Raw genomic sequence first — 21,368 nt, forward strand, 5'->3', positions numbered from 1 at the left:
GAGCTCTTGGAAACTAAACACTTCTAAATCATCTAAGAGTTAAAAAGGGAGTCTTGAGGGAAATAAAAAAAAAGTGAATGAAAATGAAAATACAACATATTGAAATTTGTGCTAGGGAAGATCTGAGAGAGAAATTTAAAGCACTAAATGCATACATTGGAAAATAGTAATAGTCTTAAACCAATAGTCTAGCTTCCCACCTTGATAATCTAGAAAAAGAAGAGCAAAGTAAACTGAAAGCAAATATAAAGGAAGAAAATAGATAAAAGCTGAAATCAATGACGTTGAAAACAGAAAAACAAAGAGGAAATTAATGAAACAAAAAGTTATTTTTTTAACAGATCAATAAAATTGAAAAGCCTCTAGCAGCAGTGACAAAGAGGAGACACAGATTACCAGTATTAGGAATGAAACAGGATATCACTGCAGGGTCTGCAGCCATCGAAAGTATCATAAGGGAGTACTATAAACATGTTTACACATTCAAATTTGACAACTTACATGAAATAGACTGATTCCTTGAAAAACAAACTACTGCAATGCGCCAAATGCGAAATAGGTAATTTGAATAGCCCTGTAACTATTAAGATAATTAAACTCGTAGTTTAAAAACCTTCAAAAAGAAATCTCTTCAGCCTTATGTGTTTTCTCTGGAGAAATCTAGCAAATATTTAAGTAAGGATTAATATAAATTCTGCACAATCTCTTACAGAAAATATAAGACAAAGGAATACTTCTTGATTCGTTTTATAAACCTAGTTTTACCCTAATAATAAAACTCTACAGACAGTACAAAAAATAAAACTACAGATTAGTATCACTCATGAATATAGATGCAAGCACCCTTAACAAATATTAGCAAATAGAATTCAGCAATCTATAAAAAGAATTATGTACAATGATCAAGCAGGGTTTCTTTCAGAAATTCAAGGCTGCATCAATATTTATTTCTTTACTTATTTGAGATAGGGTTTTGCACTGTCACCCAGGCTGAGTGCAGTGCTATGCTCACAGCTCACTGTAGCCTCCACCTCTATCTGTACAAAAAATTAAAAAATTTAGCTAGGCATGGTGGTGCGTGCCTGTAATCCCAGCTACTGAGGAGGCTGAGGTGAGAGGATCACTTGAGCCTGGGTGTTTGAGGCTGCAGTGAGCCATAATCATGTCACTGCACTCAGCCTCAGTGACACAGTGAAACCCTGTCTCAAAAATAAAAAAGAAAAGAAAAGGAAACAAAAATTGTACAGACCAGAAAGGAAGAAATGAAACTGTTGCAACTTGCGGATAATGTGATTGATTTATGTAGAAAATCCCAAGGAATCAACAAAAAATCCTCAAACTAATGATTGAGCTAAGCAAGGTCACAGGATATAAGATACATGTACAAAATCATTTGTACTTCTATGACTAGCAATGAACACATGGGCATCAAAATAGAAAATGCAGTACCATTTACAATTGCTAAAAAGGTCAAAGATTTAGGTGCAAATCTTATGAAACAAGTATTAGGACTAATATACTGGAAACTACATGACACTTTAAAAAGTTGACAATCTGAATAAATGAAGAGACATATTGTGTTCATGGACTGGAAGACTTGGCAGTAAAGATATCAATTCTGTAGAAACTGATCTATACATTTAATACAATTCCTACCAAAATCCCAGCAAGATATTTTCGCAGTTATAGACAAGATCATTCTAAAATTAAAATGAAAAGGTACATAAACCAGAATAGCTAAAATTAGTTTGAAAAATAAATACAGTTGATCTTTGGTATCTGTGGGGGATTGGTTCCAGGACCTCCTGTGGATAGCAAAATCTTCAGATGCTTAAGTCCCTTATATAAAATGGCATAGTATGTGTATATAATCTGTGCACCTCCTCCCATATACTTTAAAATCATCTCTAGATCACTTATAATACCTAATATCATGTAAATGCTACATCAATAGCTGTTTACTATGTTGTTTAGGGAATACTGACAAGAAAAATGTCTGTATGTGTTTAGTACAGGCACAATTTTGTATCTGAATATTTTTGATCCAAAGTTGGCTGAATTCACATATAGGAACATATAGGAACCCACAGATACAGAGAGTTGACTGTATAATGGGAGGAATCAGGATATCTAATTTCAATATAGCTATAATAATCAAAATTGAGTTGTTGCTAGAGGGATAGAGACACAGAAAAATGAAACAGAATAGAAAATCCAAATGTAGACTCACTCAAATATACCCAACTGACTTTTTACAAAAGTACAAAAACAATTCAATGGAAGAAAGTTAGCCTTTTCAATTAACAGTGCCAGGGCAATTAGACATCCACATGCAAAACAAACAAACAAATGAACAAACAAAAAAAACCAGCTACAACTGTTTCATAGTTTATTCAAAAATTAAAATGAATCATAAACTTAAATGTAAAATGTAAAACTAAAAATTTTATTTGAAAAATATAGGAGAAAATCTTTGAGATCTAAGGCTAGGAAGGAGTTATTAGAGTTGACACAAAAGCATGACCCATAAAAGGATATTTGATAAACTGGACTTCATTAAATTAAAAACTTGTTTTGTGCGAATGCAAATTTTGATTCAGGGGGTCTATGGTTGAACCCGAGATTCTGCACTTACTAAAAGTTTTCAGATGATGCTGAAGCTGCTGGTGTAGGAACCATACTTTGAATAGCAAGAGACAGACAATCTGTTTGGCTCCTTACAGTCCTAAAATTACAGGGATAAATAATTTAATGGACAAATAAATTTTGTTATTTTATAGGGTTCACAATTTAGAGAAGTAGAGGAGATAATTTCAGTTGAAGGAAAAATAGAAACCCCTCAAAATCCAATTTTATACCTGCATAAAATGAAAAACAAAATCTTATCTTTTCAAATGTCTTTAATTATCTAATATTCTCATTTTTTTTCTAAAAAGAGATAATAAAAGGAGGTTTTTTAATTCAAAGGTATAACTGAATAGGTAGATTTGTTTACAACTATTCTTGTGAAATACTTTTTTAAAAAAATACGACCAACTTCTTTGCAAATAGCAGACACATACCTCAACTATCATGAGCTAATTTTTGGTAGATAATGTATATAATTAGGCAGAAATAGGCAAGCTCACACTACTAGTAGATTAACTATCAAATATTCAGTCAAAACTCCATTTGTGGCCCCCACTTCTTGATCGAGTTCTATTCCCACTTCATCTTCTACCATCTTGTCGACTTCCTGAGTGACTCCCTTGTCAACTCTGTCTACCTGATAGGCCACCAGATGGACCACCTGACCGGCCTGACCCGCGCGACCAGCCACTCCTCTGTCGGGGATCAGAAGATTTGTTTCCATTATAATATTCTTCAATTTCAGGTAATTTGGCTGGCACTGAGAGTATCAGTTGGAATCATGCCACTCTGCCTGTAACCTTTCTGATTCAGTTGTAGGAACATCAAAGCAAACACCCATATTTCCTTTCAGGAGGCACATACTGGTAATCTGAGACACTGCCTTACTACTTAGCTTTCTGTTACGTTCTTTCCAGGCACAGGTGACATCCTGTATTTCCTCTAGGCTTTCCAGAGTCATGGTCATCAGAGGCGATCAAAGATCGTGGTTCAAAAGTTGATGCACCAGAAATGTGGGCTAAAGTTGCAGCCAATGCATCCACTGCCCCTTTCTCTTCCATCAGTCTCTGAGCTGATGGTCAGAAAAAATCAACAGCAGCATAAGAAACGGAAGTCAGAAACCTGATGGTATCCATGCTTTTAGATTTAACTAAATCCATTGTAGAAGGAACACCTACACATTTAAAAGTAATTCCTGCTTTTTGTTCCACATATCTTAGTTGACCTCTTTCTCTTGGTTGATAAAAACATATACAAATCCCTGTCCAGCTCTACCTGTGCATCCAGAGCGATGGATACAGGCCTCAACATCTGAGGAGGAGAACGTTGAATCACCAGGTCTACTTCAGGTATGTGCAAACTATGGGCAGCCACATTGGTTGCCATCAAAACTTTAAAACTATCTTCTCTGAAGCCTTTTAGTGTAATTTCTCTTTCTGACTGTGCAATGTCCCCATGTAAACACTGGGCATTCTGTTTTATGTGTGGATTCATGACCATTTCAGTTACATTCTTCTTGGTCTCACAGAAAATAATAGCCCTCCCTTCAGACCCACTGTAGACTTGAAGGACATCTCCAATAACTGCTGGCCTCTGAGACCAATGACACTGAATGACCAAGTGTTCCACAGTAGTTGCAGCCTTTTGAGTCATTTTTCCAACAAGGTCAACCTGTTCATATCTGGGTTTCATGTATTTTTTGGCAACTTTGTATACCCACTGTGGGCAAGTTGCAGAAAAAAGTAAAGTCTGAGGATTGTCTTCAGAATCAGTTTTGTAAGATTTGTAAATCATATCTTCAACTTGTTCATCAAAATCTAAATCTAACATTTGATCCACTTCATCAAGCACAACAAGGCGCAGTTTAGAAAGATCCAATCAGCCACTCTGCAGACGATCTTTGATATGACCAGGAGTTCCATCCAAGATGTCAATACCATTTCGCATATGATTAATTTGGCTTTGATATGGTGTTCCACCATAAAAACATGCCATGCTGAGTTTCCTAGTTTTATCTTTGAAGTCTTTGGCTACTTGGTTTGCCAGTTCCCTTGTTGGAGACAAAACAAGTACCTTTGGTGAGCAGCTTTTTAAAAAATTGTTTCTTGATGTCTTTGGAGTCTTTCAGTCAAGGGGATGGCAAAAAATAATGACTTTCCTGTTCCTGTCCATGCTCGAGGTATTAAATCTTTTCCTTCATAAACAGGACAAGGTCTTAACTTGAATAGGAAAGAGATATGTTACCCTTTGACCTTTCAGAAGCTTTATAGTCTCTTCAGAAATGTGGAAATAGGAGAAGGCTCCTTCTTTCTGTTCACATGTTAAGGTCTCCTCTAGTTTATTATCACTTGATTTATGAGTAGAACTATCTAAGGATGATACTTGCTTTGAATTTTTTTATATTCATCAATATTTCCATTTGGTAGATCTTTTCTTCCTATGAGATTTAGAGAATTCATCTGAAAGTCTATTAAATCCTTCTTCAGTGTCTCCATTTAGCTTCTCTTTCATTTTAGTTTTTTTTTTGGCCTTGGGAGCATCCAGGTCATCTATAACAACACTTTCTCTTGTTTTTGATTTCTCATCAGGGTCAGAATGGTGCCTTGACTTCCTTCTGTCACTCCAGCACTGTGCAATGTGTTTTCAGCTTATCTTGTTTAAATCTTCATAACAACCCTATAAGGGAAGTACAGGTCTATAATCCCTTATCCAAAATTGTGATATCCATAGAGCTCTTAGTGATAAGGTCAGGGGGTAGATTCTGCTTTCTAAGGCTGTACAAAATAAGTCTCATTCTTTTGTTGAATGTCAGTCTTCGAATACTGCCACCTTAGCCTCTTCAGCTGATTTCTTTTTTGCAGGTCAAATGTCTCCAGTAAAAATTTTACCTGTGCATTTTCCAGCACCTTGTGATCCTCTGAGTGTTTCAGGACTTTTTTTTTTTTTTTTTACAGAGGGCAGGGGGGTGGGAGGAGGAAAGACACTACAACTCCTCTACAGGCTCCTTGAGAGCAGGGACCATTTCTTACTTAGTTTAAGCCCCTTGGTGCTCAGCAAAGAGTATGGTACAAATTAGGGTCAATAAATACCTTTTGCCTCTCCTTCTTCTGGCTCTCGGACTCCTCCAAGGGTGTTTCTAGCTCCATAATGTCCCCCCAAGGAGTTTCCCAGGCACTACTGGCCACCACCACCTCCCTCCACGCACAGTGGCCACAACTACCTATCAGCAGTGACAGCGTGGAAGGAAGCTGAGCCTAAAGCTTTATTCAAATGACACTGATACTGAAAATGATGAAAAACTCTGATGACAAATGATCAAGTTTCTGCATGAAACCTCATTTTACATTGATTTTATGGCTAAAACATAAGCTTCTGAAATGAATATATCATGATACTTAAGTTACTTTATTTATTTATTTAGAGTTGGAGTCTTACTCTGTCGCCCAGGCTGGAGTGCAGTGGCGCAATCTTGGCTCACTGCAACCTCCGCCTCCTGGGTTCAAGCGGTTCTCCTGCCTCAGCCTCCTGTGTAGCTGGGATTACAGGTGTGTGCCACCAGGCCCAGCTAATTTTGGTATTTTTAATAGAGATGGGGTTTCACCATGCTGGTCAGGATGTTCTCAAACTCCCGACCTTGTGATCCACCCGCCTTGGCCTCCCAAAGTGCTGGGATTACAGGTGTGAACCACTGCGCCCGGCCACTTCATTTCTTATTATGGAAATTTGTATTCTCATATTTTCAATTCATACTTTTTAGCCAAGTGTGAATCCGTGTGTACAATCATCACAGCCTGCAAGAAATCCTTAGGGAATTTTGGATTTAAGTGTGTTGTTGCTCTCGGGATTATTAGACAGGGTTTTCCATTGTCTGTTCTAATAGAATGAAACCTCTAGTTTTATCTCTTAAAATGGCATTTCAAATCAGATATGATATGTATCCAAATTTATTTCCATATTTTATCCATTTATTTCTGTTTTTCTAACAAAATAAAAGAGGATAAACTAGCTTGAAAGAAAGCATACACTGATTCTAATTTACAAGAAAATAAAATTTCATCAGGAATAAATGAATCCTAAGAAATTAAATAATTTTTTATATCCTAATGATAAACACTCATTCAATTGGATGTTAGGAATATCCTACAAAAAATATTTGCAAGAAAAAAATTTCTCATACCTAATTAACCAGAATTAGGTCAGAAATGATATATTTTCATTTGTAAGACAGTTTCAAAGGATAAATACAATGTTTTTGTAAGGTTGCTATACTCCAGAAAAGGTGTTAAAGTTTACATTGATGATATTCATGTAAGTATGGAGACAAGAATACTTTTGTCAAACATCATATTGGGATACAAAGAGCATCAAACTAAAAAGCAAATTTAAAGAGGCAAATAGAGTAGGCAGTGTCCTAGAGTAGAGGAGGCTAGTGACAGAGAATAAGAGTAAATGAGCACTTGGGACCTTACTGGTGTGATGAAATGTTCTAAAACTGATTTATGGTGATGTTTGTACAAGTTGGTAAACTTACTAGAAATCATTGACTTGTTCACTTGAAGTGGATGACTTACGGGCTATGTTAGTCCGTTTTCATGCTGCTATGAAGACATAACTGAGACTGGATAATTTATAAAGAAAAGAGGTTTAATTGACTCAGTTCTGCATGGAAAGGGAGGCCTCAGGAAACTTATGGCAGAAGGTGAAACAGGCACGTCTTACATGGCAGCAGGAAAGAGAAATGAGTGAGAGCAAGGGAAATGCCAGATGCTTATAAAATCATCAGATCTTGTGAGAACTCACTCATGATCATGAGAACAGTATGGGGGAAACCACCCACATGATTCAATTACCTCCACCTGGTCCCTCCCTTGACACATGGGTATTATGGGGATTATAATTCAAGGTGAGATTTGGGTGGGGGCACATAACCAAATTATATCACAGGCTATGTAAAATATTCCTCAATGAAGTATTCTTAAGAAAAGAGCATTTTGGCCAGGAATGGTGCCTCATGTCTCCAACCCCAGCACTTTGGGAGGTTGAGGCAGGCAGATCACTTAAGGCCAGGAGTTTGAGACCAGCCTGGCCAATATGGAGAAACGTCAATCTACAAAAATTACAAAAAAATTAGCCAGGTATGGTGGCATATGCCTCTAATCCTAGCAATTTGGGAGGCTGAGGCATGAGAATAGTTTGAACCCTGGAGGCTGAGGTTGCAGTGAGCACCACTGCACTGCAGCCTGGGTGACAGAGCAAGACTCTGTCTCAAAAAAAAAGAGCATTTTACTGACATTCAGGAGACCATGAAACACAGCACTTGTTCTGCCACTAAATAGTTGTATGACCCTGAACAAGTAGTGTATTCATTAAAGATCTTTGTTTCATTATCTATAAAGAAGTTGGGAGGGTGGAGCCAAGATGGCTGAATAGGAACAGCTCCAGTCTAGAGCTCCCAGCATGAGCGATGCAGAAGACGGGTGATTTCTGCACTTCCAACTGAGGTACCGGGTTCATCTCACGGGGGAGTGTCAGAAAGTGGGTGCAGGACAGTGGGTGCAGCGCACTGAGTGTGAGCCGAAGCAGGGTGAGGCATCGCCTCACCTGGGAAGCACAATGGGTCAGGGAATTCCCTTTCCTAGTCAAAGAAAGGGGTGACAGACAGCACCTGGAAAATCGGGTCACTCCCACCCTAATACTGTGCTTTTCCAACGGTCTTAGCAAACAGCACACCAAGAGATTATATCCCACGCCTGGCTCGGAGGGTCCTATGCCCACGGAGCCTCACTCATTGCTAGCACAGCAGTCTGAGATCAAACTGCAAGGAGGCAGCGAGGCTGAGGGAGGGGCGCCCAACACTGCCAAGGCTTGAGTAGCTAAGCAAAGTGGCCTGGAAGCTCGAACTGGGTGGAGCCCACCTCCACTCAAGGAGGCCTGCCTGCCTCTGTAGAATCCACCTCTGGGGGAAGGGAATAGCCAAACAAAATGCAGCAGAATCCTCTGCAGACTTAAATGTCCCTGTCTGACAGTTTTGAAGAGAGTAGTGGTTCTCCCAGCACATAGCTGGAGATCTGAGAATGGACAGACTGTCTCCTCAAGTGGGTCCCTGACCCCCGAGTAGCCTAACTGGGAGGCACACCCCAGGAGGGGCAGACTGACACCTCAAATGGCCAGGTACGCCTCTGAGACAAAACTTCCAGAGGAACGATCACACAGCAACCTTTGCTGCTCACCAATATCTGCTGTTCTGCAGCCTCTGCTGCTGATACCCAGGCAAACAGGGTCTGGAGTGGACCTCCAGCAAACTCCAACAGACCTGCAGCTGAGGGTCCTGACTGTTAGAAGGAAAACTAACAAACAGAAAGGACATTCACACCAAAACCCCATCTGTACGTCACCATCATCAAAGACCAAAGGTAGATAAAACCACAAAGATGGGGAAAAAAAAGAGCAAAAACACTGGAAACTCTAAAAATCAGAGTGCCTCTCCTCCTCCAAAGGAACACAGCTCCTCACCAGCAACAGAACAAAGCTGGACAGAGAATGACTTTGGCGAGTTGAGAGAAGAAGGCTTCAGATGATCAAACTACTCCGAGCTAAAGGAGGAAGTTTGAACCCGTGGCAAAGAAGTTAAAAACCTTGAAAAAAAATTAGATGAATGGCTAACTAGAATAACCAATACAGAGAAGTCCTTAAAGGACCTGATGGAGCTGAAAACCAAGGCACAAGAACTACATGACGAATGCACAAGCCTCAGTAGCTGATTCAATCAACTGGAAGAAAGGGTATCAGTGATGGAAGATCAAATGAATGAAATGAAGCAAGAAGAGAAGTTTAGAGGAAAAAAGAATAAAAAGAAATGAACAAAGCCTCCAAGAAATATGGGACTATGTGAAAAGACCAAATCTACATCTGATTGGTGTTCCTGAAAGTGACGGGGAGAATGGAACCAAGTTGGAAAACACTCTGCAGGATATTATCCAGGAGAACTTCCCCAATCTAGCAAGGCAGCCAACATTCAAATTCAGGAAATACAGAGAACACCACAAAGATAATCCTCAAGAAGAGCAACTCCAAGACACATAATTGTCAGATTCACCAAAGTCGAAATCAAGGAAAAAATGTTAAGGGCAGCCAGAGAGAAAGGTCAGGTTACCCACAAATGGAAGCCCATCAGACTAACAGCGGATCTCTTGGCAGAAACTCTACAAGCCAGAAGAGAGTGGGGGCAATATTCAACATTCTTAAAGAAAAGAATTTTCAACCCAGAATTTCATATCCAGCCAAACTAAGCTTCATAGGTGAAGGAGAAATAAAATCCTTTACAGACAAGCAAATGTTCAGAGATTTTGTCACCACCAGGCGTGCCTTACAAGAGCTCCTGAAGGAAGCACTAGGCATAGAAAGTAACAACTGGTAGCAGCCACTGCAAAAACATGCCAAATTGTAAAGACCATTGAGGCTAGGAAGAAACTGCATCAACTAACGAGCAAAATAACCAGCTAACATCATAATGACAGGATCAAATTCACACATAACAATGTTAACCTTAAATGTAAATGGGATAAATGCTCCAATTAAAAGACACAGACTGGCAAATTGGATAAAGAGTCAAGACCCATCAGTGTGCTGTATTCAGGAAACCCATCTCACATGCAGAGACACACATAGGCTCAAAATAAAAGGATGGAGGAAGATCTACCAAGCAAATGGAAAACAAAAAAAGGCAGGGGTTGCAATCCTAGTCTCTGATAAAACAGACTTTAAGCCAACAAAGATCAAAAGAGACAAAGAAGGCCATTACATAATGGTAAAGGGATCAATTCAATAAGAATAGCTAACTATTCTAAATATATATGCACCCAATACAGGAGCACCCAGATTCATAAAGCAAGTCCTCAGAGACCTAAAAAGAGACTTAGACTCCCACACAACAATAATGGGAGACTTTAACACCCCACTGTCAACATTAGACAGATCAACAAGACAGAAAGTTTAAAAGGATATTCAGGAATTGAACTCAGCTCTGCACCAAGCAGACCTAATAGACATCTACAGAACTCTCCACCCCAAATCACAGAATATGCATTCTTCTCAGCACCACACCACACCTATTCCAAAACTGATCACATAGTTGGAAGTAAAGCACTCCTCAGCAAATGTAAAAGAACAGAAATTATAACAAACTGTCTCTCAGACCACAGTGCAATCAAACTAGAACTCAGGATTAAGAAACTCACTCAAAACTGCTCAAGTACATGGAAACTGAACAACCTGCTCCTGAATGACTACTGGGTACATAACGAAATGAAGGCAGAAATAAAGATGTTCTTTGAAACCAACGAGAACAAAGACACAACATACCAGAATCTCTGGGACACATTCAAAGCAGTGTGTAGAGGGACATTTATAGCACTAAATGCCCACAAGAGAAAGCAGGAAAGGTCTAAAATGGACACCCTAACATCACAATTAAAAGAACTAGAGATGCAAGAGCAAACACATTCAAAAGCTAGCAGAAGGCAAGAAATAACTAAGATCAGAGCAGAACTGAAGGAAATAGAGACACAAAAAACCCTTCAAAAAATCAATGAATCCAGGAGCTGGTTTTTTGAAAAGATTAACAAAATTGATAGACCGCTAGCAAGACTAATAAAGAAGAAAAGAGAGAAGAATCAAATAGACGCAATAAAAAATGATAAAAGGGATATCACCACCGATCCCACAGAAATACAAACTACTGTCAGAGAATAGTATAAACACCTCTATGCAAATAAACTAGAAAATCTAGAAGAAATGGATAAATTCCTTGACACATACACCCCCCCAAGACTAAACCAGGAAGAAGTTGAATCTCTGAATAGACCAATAACAGGCTCTGAAATTGAGGCAATGGTTAATAGCTTACCACCCAAAAAAAAGTCCAGGACCAGATGGATTCACAGCCGAATTCTACCAGAGGTACAAGGAGGAGCTGGTACCATTCCTTCTGAAACTATTCCAATCAATAGAAAAAGAGGGAATCCTCCCTACCTCATTTTATGAGGCCAACATCATCCTGATACCAAAGCCTGGCAGAGACACAACAAAAAAAGAGAATTTTAGACCAATATCCCTGATGAACATCGATGCAAAAGTCCTCAATAAAATACTGGCAAACCGAATCCAGCAGCACATCAAAAAGCTTATCCACCATGATCAAGTGGGCTTCATCCCTGGGATGCAAGGCTGGTTCAACATATGCAAATCAATAAACATAATCCAGCATATAAACAGAACCAAAGACAAAAACCATATGATTATCTCAATAGATGCAGAAAAGGCCTTTGACAAAATTCAACAACACTTCATGCTAAAAATTCTCAATAAATTAGGTATTCATGGGACGTATCTCAAAATAATAAGAGCTATCTATGACAAACCCACAGCCAATATCATACTGAATGGAAAAAAACTGGAAGCATTCCCTTTGAAAACTGGCACAAGACAGGGATGCCCTCTCTCGCCACTCCTGTTCAACATAGTGTTGGAAGTTCTGGCCATGGCAATCAGGCAGGAGAAAGAAATAAAGGGTATTCAATTAGGAAGAGAGGATGTCAAATTGTCCCTGTTTGCAGATGACATGATTGCATATCTAGAAAACCCCATCGTCTCAGCCCAAAATCTCGTTAAGCTGATAAGCAACTTCAGCAAAGTCTCAGGATACAAAATCAATGTGCAAAAATCACAAGCATTCTTATACACCAATAACAGACAAACAGAGAGCCAAATCATGAGTAAACTACCATTCACAATTGCTTCAAAGAGAATAAAATACCTAGGAATCCAACTTACAAGGGACGTGAAGGACCTCTTCAAGGAGAACTACAAACCACTGCTCAATGAAATAAAAGAGGATCCAAACAAATGGAAGAACATTCCATGCTCATGGGTAGGAAGAATCAATATTGTGAAAATGGCCATACTGTCCAAGGTAATTTATAGATTCAATGCCATCCCCATCAAGCTACCAATGACTTTCTTCACAGAATTGGAAATAACTACTTTAAAGTTCATGTGGAACCAAAAAAGAGCCTGCATCGCCAAGTCAATCCTAAGCCAAAAGAACAAAGGTGGAGGCATCACGCTACCTGACTTCAAAGTATACTACAAGGTTTCAGTAACCAAAACAGCAGGTTACTGTTACCAAAACACAGATATAGACCAATGGAACAGAACACAGCCCTCAGAAATAATGCCACATATCTACAACCATCTGATCTTTGACAAACCTGAGAAAAACAAGAAATGGAGAAAGGATTGCCTATTTAATAAATGGTGCTGGGAAAACTGGCTAGCCATATGTACAAAGCTGAAACTGGATCCCTTCCTTACACCTTATACAAAAATTAATTCAAGATGGATTAAAGACTTAAATGTTAGACCTAAAACCATAAAAACCCTAGAAGAAAACCTAGGCAATACCATTCAGGACACAGGCACGGGCAAGGACTTCATGTCTAAAACACCAAAAGCCATGGCAAAAAAAGCCAAAATTGACAAATGGGATCTAACTAAACTAAAGAGCTTCTGCACAGCAAAAGAAACTACCATCGGAGTGAAGAGGCAACCTACAGAATGGGAGAAAATTTTTGCAATCTACTCATCTGAGAAAGGGCTAATATCCAGAATCTACAATGAACTCAAACAAATTTACAAGAAAAAAACAAACAGCCCCATCAAAAAGAAACAGCCAAAAGACACATGAAAAAATGCTCATCATCACTGGCTATCAGAGAAATGCAAATCAAAACCACAATGAGATACCATCTTACACCAGTTAGAATGGCGATCATTAAAAAGTCAGGAAACAACTGGTGCTGGAGAGGATGTGGAGAAATAGGAACACTTTTACACTGTTGGTGGGACTGTAAACTAGTTCAACCATTGTGGAAGTCAGCGTGGCGATGGCTCAGGGATCTAGAACTGGAAATACCATTTGACCCAGCCATCCCATTACTGGGTATATACCCAAAGGATTATAAATCTTGCTGCTATAAAGACACATGCACACGTATGCTTATTGCGGCACTATTCACAATAGCAAAGTCTTGGTACCAACCCAAATGTCCATCAATGATAGACTGGATTAAGAAAATGTGGCACATATACACCATGGAATACTATGCAGCCATAAAAAAGGATGAGTTCATGTCCTTTGTAGGGACATGGATGAAGTTGGAAACCATCATTCTCAGCAAACTATTTCAAGGACAAAAAACCAAATACTGCATGTTCTCACTCATAGATGAGAATTCAACAATGAGAACCCATCGACATAGGAAGGGGAACATCACACACCAGGGCCTGTTGTGGGGTCGGGGGAGCGGGGAGGGATAGCATTAGGAGATATACCTAATGTTAAATGACGAGTTAATGGGTGCAGCACACCAACATGGTACATGTATACATATGTAGCTAACTTGCACGTTGTGCACATGTACCCTAAAACTTAAAGTATAATAAAAAAAATTAATAAAATTAAAAAAAAAAAGAAGTTGGGCTAAAGAAACCCGAAAGTATCTCTTATCTCTTCCTATTCCAACATTCTATGGCTATTTTGGCAAAGTAGCCTCAATGAATGCACTTTTTTTCCTTGAAAAATATCTAAGTATAAAAGCTCTTCTAAAAAAATTAAAATCACAAAACCGTCTTTAAAAACTTCCCCAAAGAAATTATGGATCCAAGATACCTCAAAGGAAACTTTATTTATCAATAAAGCATTGTTGTGGAAGGAAGTTTTTATCCTTCCAAAATATATGAAATGAAAGCCACTATGCAGCCTACAATGAAAATGTCTGAGGTGGGAAGATATAACAAGAAAGAAAAGAAAGCAGATTATAAACCAATGTTTATGAGTTTCATAGACCTTTATGAACTAGAAAGAAACCTGTAAGGATGATTTAATGATGCTCATACACTTCTAATTTATACCCCTCTTTCAATAGGAAACACTTATTAAGCTCAAATACAGGTAAGAGACCATGTAAAATCCTGTAGATATGGGCACATACAGATATGTGCATGTCTTATATATTTGTGTGTGCATGTTTGTATATATAATGTATAGTTAACTCCTTTCTGGTGATAGAAATAATACATTACTGCTTCATTTTGCTATTGAAATATATCTAAAGAACATGCACCAAGAAGTGTCTTAGGTTATAGAAAATTAAGGATGACTTCTACATGACTATAATGTTAATAATTTTAACCCTTGTGAAAAAAATCATTTAACTCCATAGAGCCTATATGGGTTGTATGCATTATTTAAATCAATGGAATCTTCTTCTCAGTTTTTTTTTGTGTGTGTGCAAAATAAGGGACATTCTTTAGAAAATTCTGTGATACTTCTTATCTGGAAAATAATTTGATAAGTTTAATATTTATGCCTTAAAAACATAACATATGGCATTATACTCTGGTAGTTTGTATTCTTGTCAGTGAAGCTAAGCTGGGAATTAATTACATTTTCCATATGTCTCTTACTTGTATCCCTCCAGATTGAAGTTGGCCAAGAAAGGAAGTTACATGCTATTTGGAAGGTGGAAAAGGCAATGGCCATAACCATTTGAAAATCTTCTCATAGGCAGAATCAGAGACAGACAGAAGAAAGGGTACCAGACAGGGGCCAGCTTGTCATCACTCCCTTCTGATCCACACCTAGCTTTTCTTGACTGCTGGTATTGTTGACCAACAGAGCCTCCAATCCACCCCAGATGCTTGGCTATGGGCCCACAGAGGCCGTGGTTATTCGGAGGCAACAGCTTTTCATAGACTGCTCCACAAATTTCCCCTTTGTGGTCCTACTTTTTTGGCTAGACATACTTGGTTTCTCAAGTTGACTGAGTGGTAACTCTGTCTCTGATCCTCAAACTTCTCTTGAAGTCCTCTTCTTCTCCAGCTTTCTCCACAATTCTAAATGAAGTATCTTATCCCATAATACCCATAGTGTTTTTGCTCCTTGGGCTAAACCTTAATAGATACAAATTCCTAATCAATGGAAGAGAAAACCTAACTGAAATAATGAAGAAAAATATGATGATTTTAATTAATTCAAAAACCCAAAAACATTTATGGATGAAGGTGGTGGAAGGTAGTCCAATCACAGAATCTCTCTCATCCAGTAAAATGAAGAAAGACAACAGTTATAGATTCACTAGGAGCAACCAAACAAGGAAAGGGTCCAATCTCATGCAAAAGCTTCTAAGAGTGGTGGCCACCAAAGAGAAACAAAAGATTCATCCACTTCTGTAAGCAGCTGCCCAGAAAGAAGATGATTTGAAAAAATCTGAGAATTCTGGCTATGAATGAATTCCATTTTGGTAAGAGATGGTGTAAAGTAATGATTCTCAAAACGAGGGCTGCAAGCCGTTTCAGGGGGTCTGTGGTCAAAACCGATCTTACAAACAGTTTCAGGGGGTCTGTGTGGCCAAAGCTATTTTAATGACTATACTAAGGTTTTATTTATCATTTTCACCATGTTAACATTTTTACTGAAGGTACTAAAGCAATGGTGGGTAAAACTGCTGGCAGTTTAACAAGAATCAAGGCTGTGGCACCACATTTTCTTGGTAGCCACTGTATATCTAATCACCGCACATACAGAGTAAAAAATAAACCAACAATTTCACTTAAGAATGTCCTTGATGAAGGTGTGTATTAAGGTTATCCCCATTTTACAGATGAGAAAATTGAGATGCACTGATGTTAAGTATCTTTTTCAAGGTCAAACAGCCAATAAGTGGTAGAACTGGAATTCCAATCTGGGCAGTATGGCACTAGAAAAAATAGATAGTACGATTCGATTTATTCATTCGCTATATTTTTATTGAGTACTTAATATGAGGCAGATACTACTCCAGGGACTGGAGGTACAAAATGATTATCCATCTGTCCATCCAAACATCCATTCATTATTCTGTCTGCATATGTGCATAGAGATCTATGGTAATTTCTGGGTAGTATAATTTTAGGTTAGATGCCTCTCTCTTCTTGGTAGTTTTCTGTACTGCTTGAATTTTACAAATAATGAGCATATGCTATTTTTATTAAAAACAATAAGGTAATTATTCTTAAGACAAAACTGAACACAACTAATTTCTCTTTTGAAGAAAATACAAAGTAAAATTTGAAGTCTTAAAGGAGTATGAAAAGACTGCTCTGTTCTTTCTGCCACTTTTAAGTATTCTTCCTTCCCACTACTTACATAGCAACAGAATATAGTATATGGGAAATTCTTTTCTAAAACTGATTTAGAAGACAAAAGTCTCCAAAATCTTCCCATCCCACACAGCAGATACTAAAGCAATTCTTTTTAAAATACATTATTACAAAGATTCTTCAGAAAAAATTAACTGAAAATTCTAGTGGTATTATTGAGTCTCAAATAAAAATAATGCTAATGATGAAGTTATACATAGAACATCACTCATATGCACACTTTTCAGAAATTAGACACTTGCCTTCAGAGGAAATGAGTTCTGTGAAAGTGAAATGGCATATTCAACTAGTCTTCTTATTCCTGGGGAGAGAATAGCATACACATTTTAACAACATCAGGAATACATAAAAGTACGTGCCTAATAAAATCTAGATGTTTCTTTGTAACCTGATTGATAGTGCTTCTTCAATTGATGGAATTACTAAGATATTTGCATTTAAATTTTTTCTCAGTTTTGGTTTTAATTCACATTCATTATTTATATAGTGGATAGGACAATCATATGCACTAATGTATATTTTAATTTTACAGGGTGAAAACTTGTGATGCTCCAAAGCTTTTGTTTTCAAAAAATTTGGACCAGTACGGGGTGCTTTTTTTCTTTTCTCTACCAAAACTTGTTAGGGTTTCAGAATAAATTGGCCATCCTAATGTGGAAGTCTAGGAATCTGGGTATCCAGCTTCTTAGAACCAATAATTCCCTTTATTATAAAAGTATTCGAGGAACATTAAATGCACTGATTGAGCCTATTTGTTCTTCCAGGGTCCAGACCTCTAATCTTTATTCTTTAGACATGTTTACAAATGCCAGTCTTAGATTGGTGCTGAACTGACCACATAAAAATACAAGCAGAACTTATTAAAAAGATAAATTTATAGTCTCTACTTTGAGATATTTTAATTTAGTAGTTTAGAATTGGAAGCCAAAATTTATATTTGTGAAGAGTTCTCCAGATGATTTTCATATATAGCCAGATCTGAGAACTACTGACTTAGAATATCCTAAAAAAAGCGGGTGGATCATGAGGTCAGGAGATCGAGACCGTCCTGGCTAACACAGTGAAACCCCGTCTCTACTAAAAATACAAAAAATTAGCCAGGCATGGTGGTGGGCGCCTGTAGTCCCAGCTACTTGGGAGGCTGAGGCAGGATAATGGCGTGAACCTGGGAGGTGGGGCTTGCAGTGAGCCGAGATCGTGCCACTGCACTCCAGCCTGGGCAACAGAGCAAGACTCCGTCTCAAAAAAAAAAAAAAAAAATGATGACAGAGCTGTGATGTCACATGGAGCAAACACTTTCTTGGTTAATTTACTGTCACCCCAAAAAAGGACATGGAAAAATATCTTGCTAGATTTCCATATTCTCCTGTTTCCCAAGTTTTAGTCAGAATTACAACTAAAGAAGCCAATAAGCATTTTTGTTAGCTGAAATACTTAAAAACTATTAAAAATATCAAAACTTCAAGGGGAAGAAACATTTATCATGAAGCTAATGAAGCTTAAGTTGTGCAACAAATCACATGCATGGGCCACTCTGAATGCTGATTATTGTTGAAAGTGGCAGTGCCCTGAGTGAAGAGTGGAAGCCAGGTTGCAATCAGAATGCATTCTTGTAAGTGTATCTGGGAAATGGCCTAAAGAGATCTCAGACAAAGTGTGTCTGAATCTCCAAGGCACCAATACACTTATTATTATTTTTTTAATTATAAATATTCGTTTTTGTATCTAATTTTGTATTCATGATTTGCATACTTTTTCTTACAGCTGTCTTTCCCAAACAAGCATTATTCAAGTCCTATATAACCCGGATCCATCCATGTATCAATGGTCAATATTAAGGATTCAGTGCAGAAATATCAGGGCTATTTAGAGATATTCCATTGGAAAATGATTACACGTGAGATCACTTGAAAATACACATTAGCAGATAATCTTTGAAGACTCCTCTAAGGATTTGGGTAGAGGGTGCAAAGGTCTTGTAGAAAGAAAGAGCATGGCATATTCAAAGAAATAAAATTAATAGGTTAGAAACTGAAGCAGATAGTTCAAGGGGAGGTTGAGGAGAGATGAAACCACAGGAACCAATCACTTAAGCCACATTAAGGAGTTTTAACCTTGTCCTTAAGGCAAAAGGAACTACCAAAGTGTTCTAAGCATAAAATTGACAGGAGAAAAATTGTAGTTTTGCAAATTTATTCTGGGCTGTGATGTGTAGATCAGAGGGTTATCTTAGTCCACTTTTGCTGCTATAACAAAATACTACAAACTGAATAATTGACAAATTATTCAGTCTTGAATAATTGGCCTCTTGGTTCTGGAGGCTAGGAAGTTCAAGATCAAGGTTCCAGCATTAGTGTTTGGTGAGGGGTGCTCTCTGCTTCCAAGATGCTGTCCCATTGCTGCAGCCTCCAGAGGGACAAACACTGTGTCCTCTCATAGCAAAAATGACAGGGAAGAGCCCATTTATAAGGATGCTAATCCTGATAGTGACAGGAAACAGACAATTTCCTTAGGCAGACAGGGACAAGTCCCCAGTGAAATCCAACCTTCAAGCCAAGGACAGTCTAAAACCTGAAAACCAAGCTGCCAGTTCTGGATAGAGTCCATGACAGGAGTAAGAACTTCCATCCCTGTCTTGCCCAGTCTCTCTTGGTTGGTTCCTTCTGAATGATGCCTTTTCAATCTAAAAGTGCTTTTTCCAAGACCACCCATGGACAAATCAGCATGCATTCCCCTATTTTAAGCCCATAAAAACCCCAGACTCAGCCTCACAGATGACAACCCACTTTTGGGTCCCCCTCCCACTGACAACTTTCTTTCTGTGGCTCAATAAAATTCTACTCTGCCTTACTCACTCTCCAGTGTTCATGTACCTTATTCCTCTTGGTTGTGGGACAAGAACCTGGAACTCACTGAAATGCAGGAGTGGAAGCCGTGCTGAGCTGTGGGCAGCAGGAATAAAAGAGCTGTAACTCTCTCTCTCTCATGGAACAATGGGAGAGAAGAAGCGAAGCTGCTGGGCACCACTCCCTCCTACTCACCAAGGTATGGGAGTGAAGAAGCGAAGCCACTGGGTGCCACTCCCTCCTGCTTGCTGAACTATGGGAGTAAAAAAGCTGCAACAATCCCATTCATGAGGGCAGAACCCACAGGTCTAATCACCTTTCAAAAGTCATACTTCTTAGTACTACTGCATTGGGCATTAAGTTACAACATGAGTTTTGGAGAAGACATCATGATTTAAACCGTAGCATTCTACTCTTGGATCCTCAAAATTCATGTTTTTCTCACATACAAAATACATCATTCCATCCCAATAGCCCCCAGAAGTCTTAACTTGTTTCAGAATCAACTTTAAAGTCTAAGTCCAAAGTCTTATCTAAATATCATCTAAATCAGATATGAGTGAGACTCAAGGTATAAATCATCTCAGGCAAATTACTCTCTAGCGATGAGCCTGTGAAATCAAACAAATTATCTACTTTCAAAATACAATGGTGAGATAGGCGTGACAGAGACATTTTCATCTCAAAAGGGAGAAATAGGCAAGAAGAAGTAATATGTTTCAAGCAAGTCCAAAACCTAAAAGGGAAAACAACGTTGAATATCAAGTCTTGATAATCTTCTTCAGCTCTATCTCCTGTCTTATAGACTTACTGAGACTGAAGTTGGGCTCCAAAGGCCCTGGGGGATCCCACCCCCATGGCTTTGCTGGGTGCTACTCACGCAGCAGTTCTCATGAGTTGGAGTCAGGTGCCTGCAAGCTGAGATTGCACTCCGGCAGTTCTAGAGTTCTGGAGTTTCAGGGCAGCCTTACTCCCACAGCTTCATGAGACATTGACTAAGCAGAGACTCTGTGGTGGCCCCACCTTCACAGATCTTCTAGGCATTGCCCTGGTGGGGACTTTTTGCAGTGGCCCCACCCCATGACTCTGCTAGGCATTGCTCTACTGGAGACTCTCTGCAGCCAGCTCCTGTGGTATTTCTTTGCCTGGCCCCCTGAAACTCTCTGAGTCATCCTTTGAAATCTAGGTGGAGGTAGCAATGCCTCCACAGCTTGTGTACTTTGCATGCTTGCAATCTTAGCACCACTTCAATGATGAATGTTGATACCTTTTAACCCCACAGCTGGGAGAAGTTCACCAGAGTATGGGGGAGGAGAGACTTGAGGTGACCCTGGGCAGCAAGCCTCAAGGTTCCCCAGGTGCCCTGGGCCGCTCCTTTGAAACTTCTGCCTTCAAGTCTCTGGCATTCTTGGCCTGTGATGGGAGTGGCAGTCTCAAAGATCTCCAAAATGCCTTCAGAGTTATTCTTCCATTGTTTTGATCAATAGCATCTGGCTTCCCTCTAGACATACTAATTTCCTTATCAATGAGTAGCTTGGCCACATCCTCCGTTTTCTCTCCTTAACCATACTTTTATTCTTTATATAACCAAGCTGAAATTTTTCCAAATCTTTACCTTCTGCTCTACTTTTGATT

General features: G+C 38.8%; 1 protein-coding gene and 1 pseudogene across 1 annotated transcript in view; both read right to left on the reverse strand.

Moving 5' to 3' along the window:
• Positions 1 to 21,368, reverse strand: part of GPR149 (G protein-coupled receptor 149) — a 104,374-nt gene that overhangs the window by 18,030 nt on the left and 64,976 nt on the right. The window lies entirely within an intron of this gene.
• On the reverse strand, positions 3,381 to 19,617 carry LOC129034200 (ATP-dependent RNA helicase DDX50-like; annotated as a pseudogene).

This window comes from Pongo pygmaeus, chromosome 2, assembly GCF_028885625.2.
Source record: "Pongo pygmaeus isolate AG05252 chromosome 2, NHGRI_mPonPyg2-v2.0_pri, whole genome shotgun sequence".
In the NCBI taxonomy this organism is placed as follows: Eukaryota; Metazoa; Chordata; class Mammalia; order Primates; family Hominidae; genus Pongo; species Pongo pygmaeus.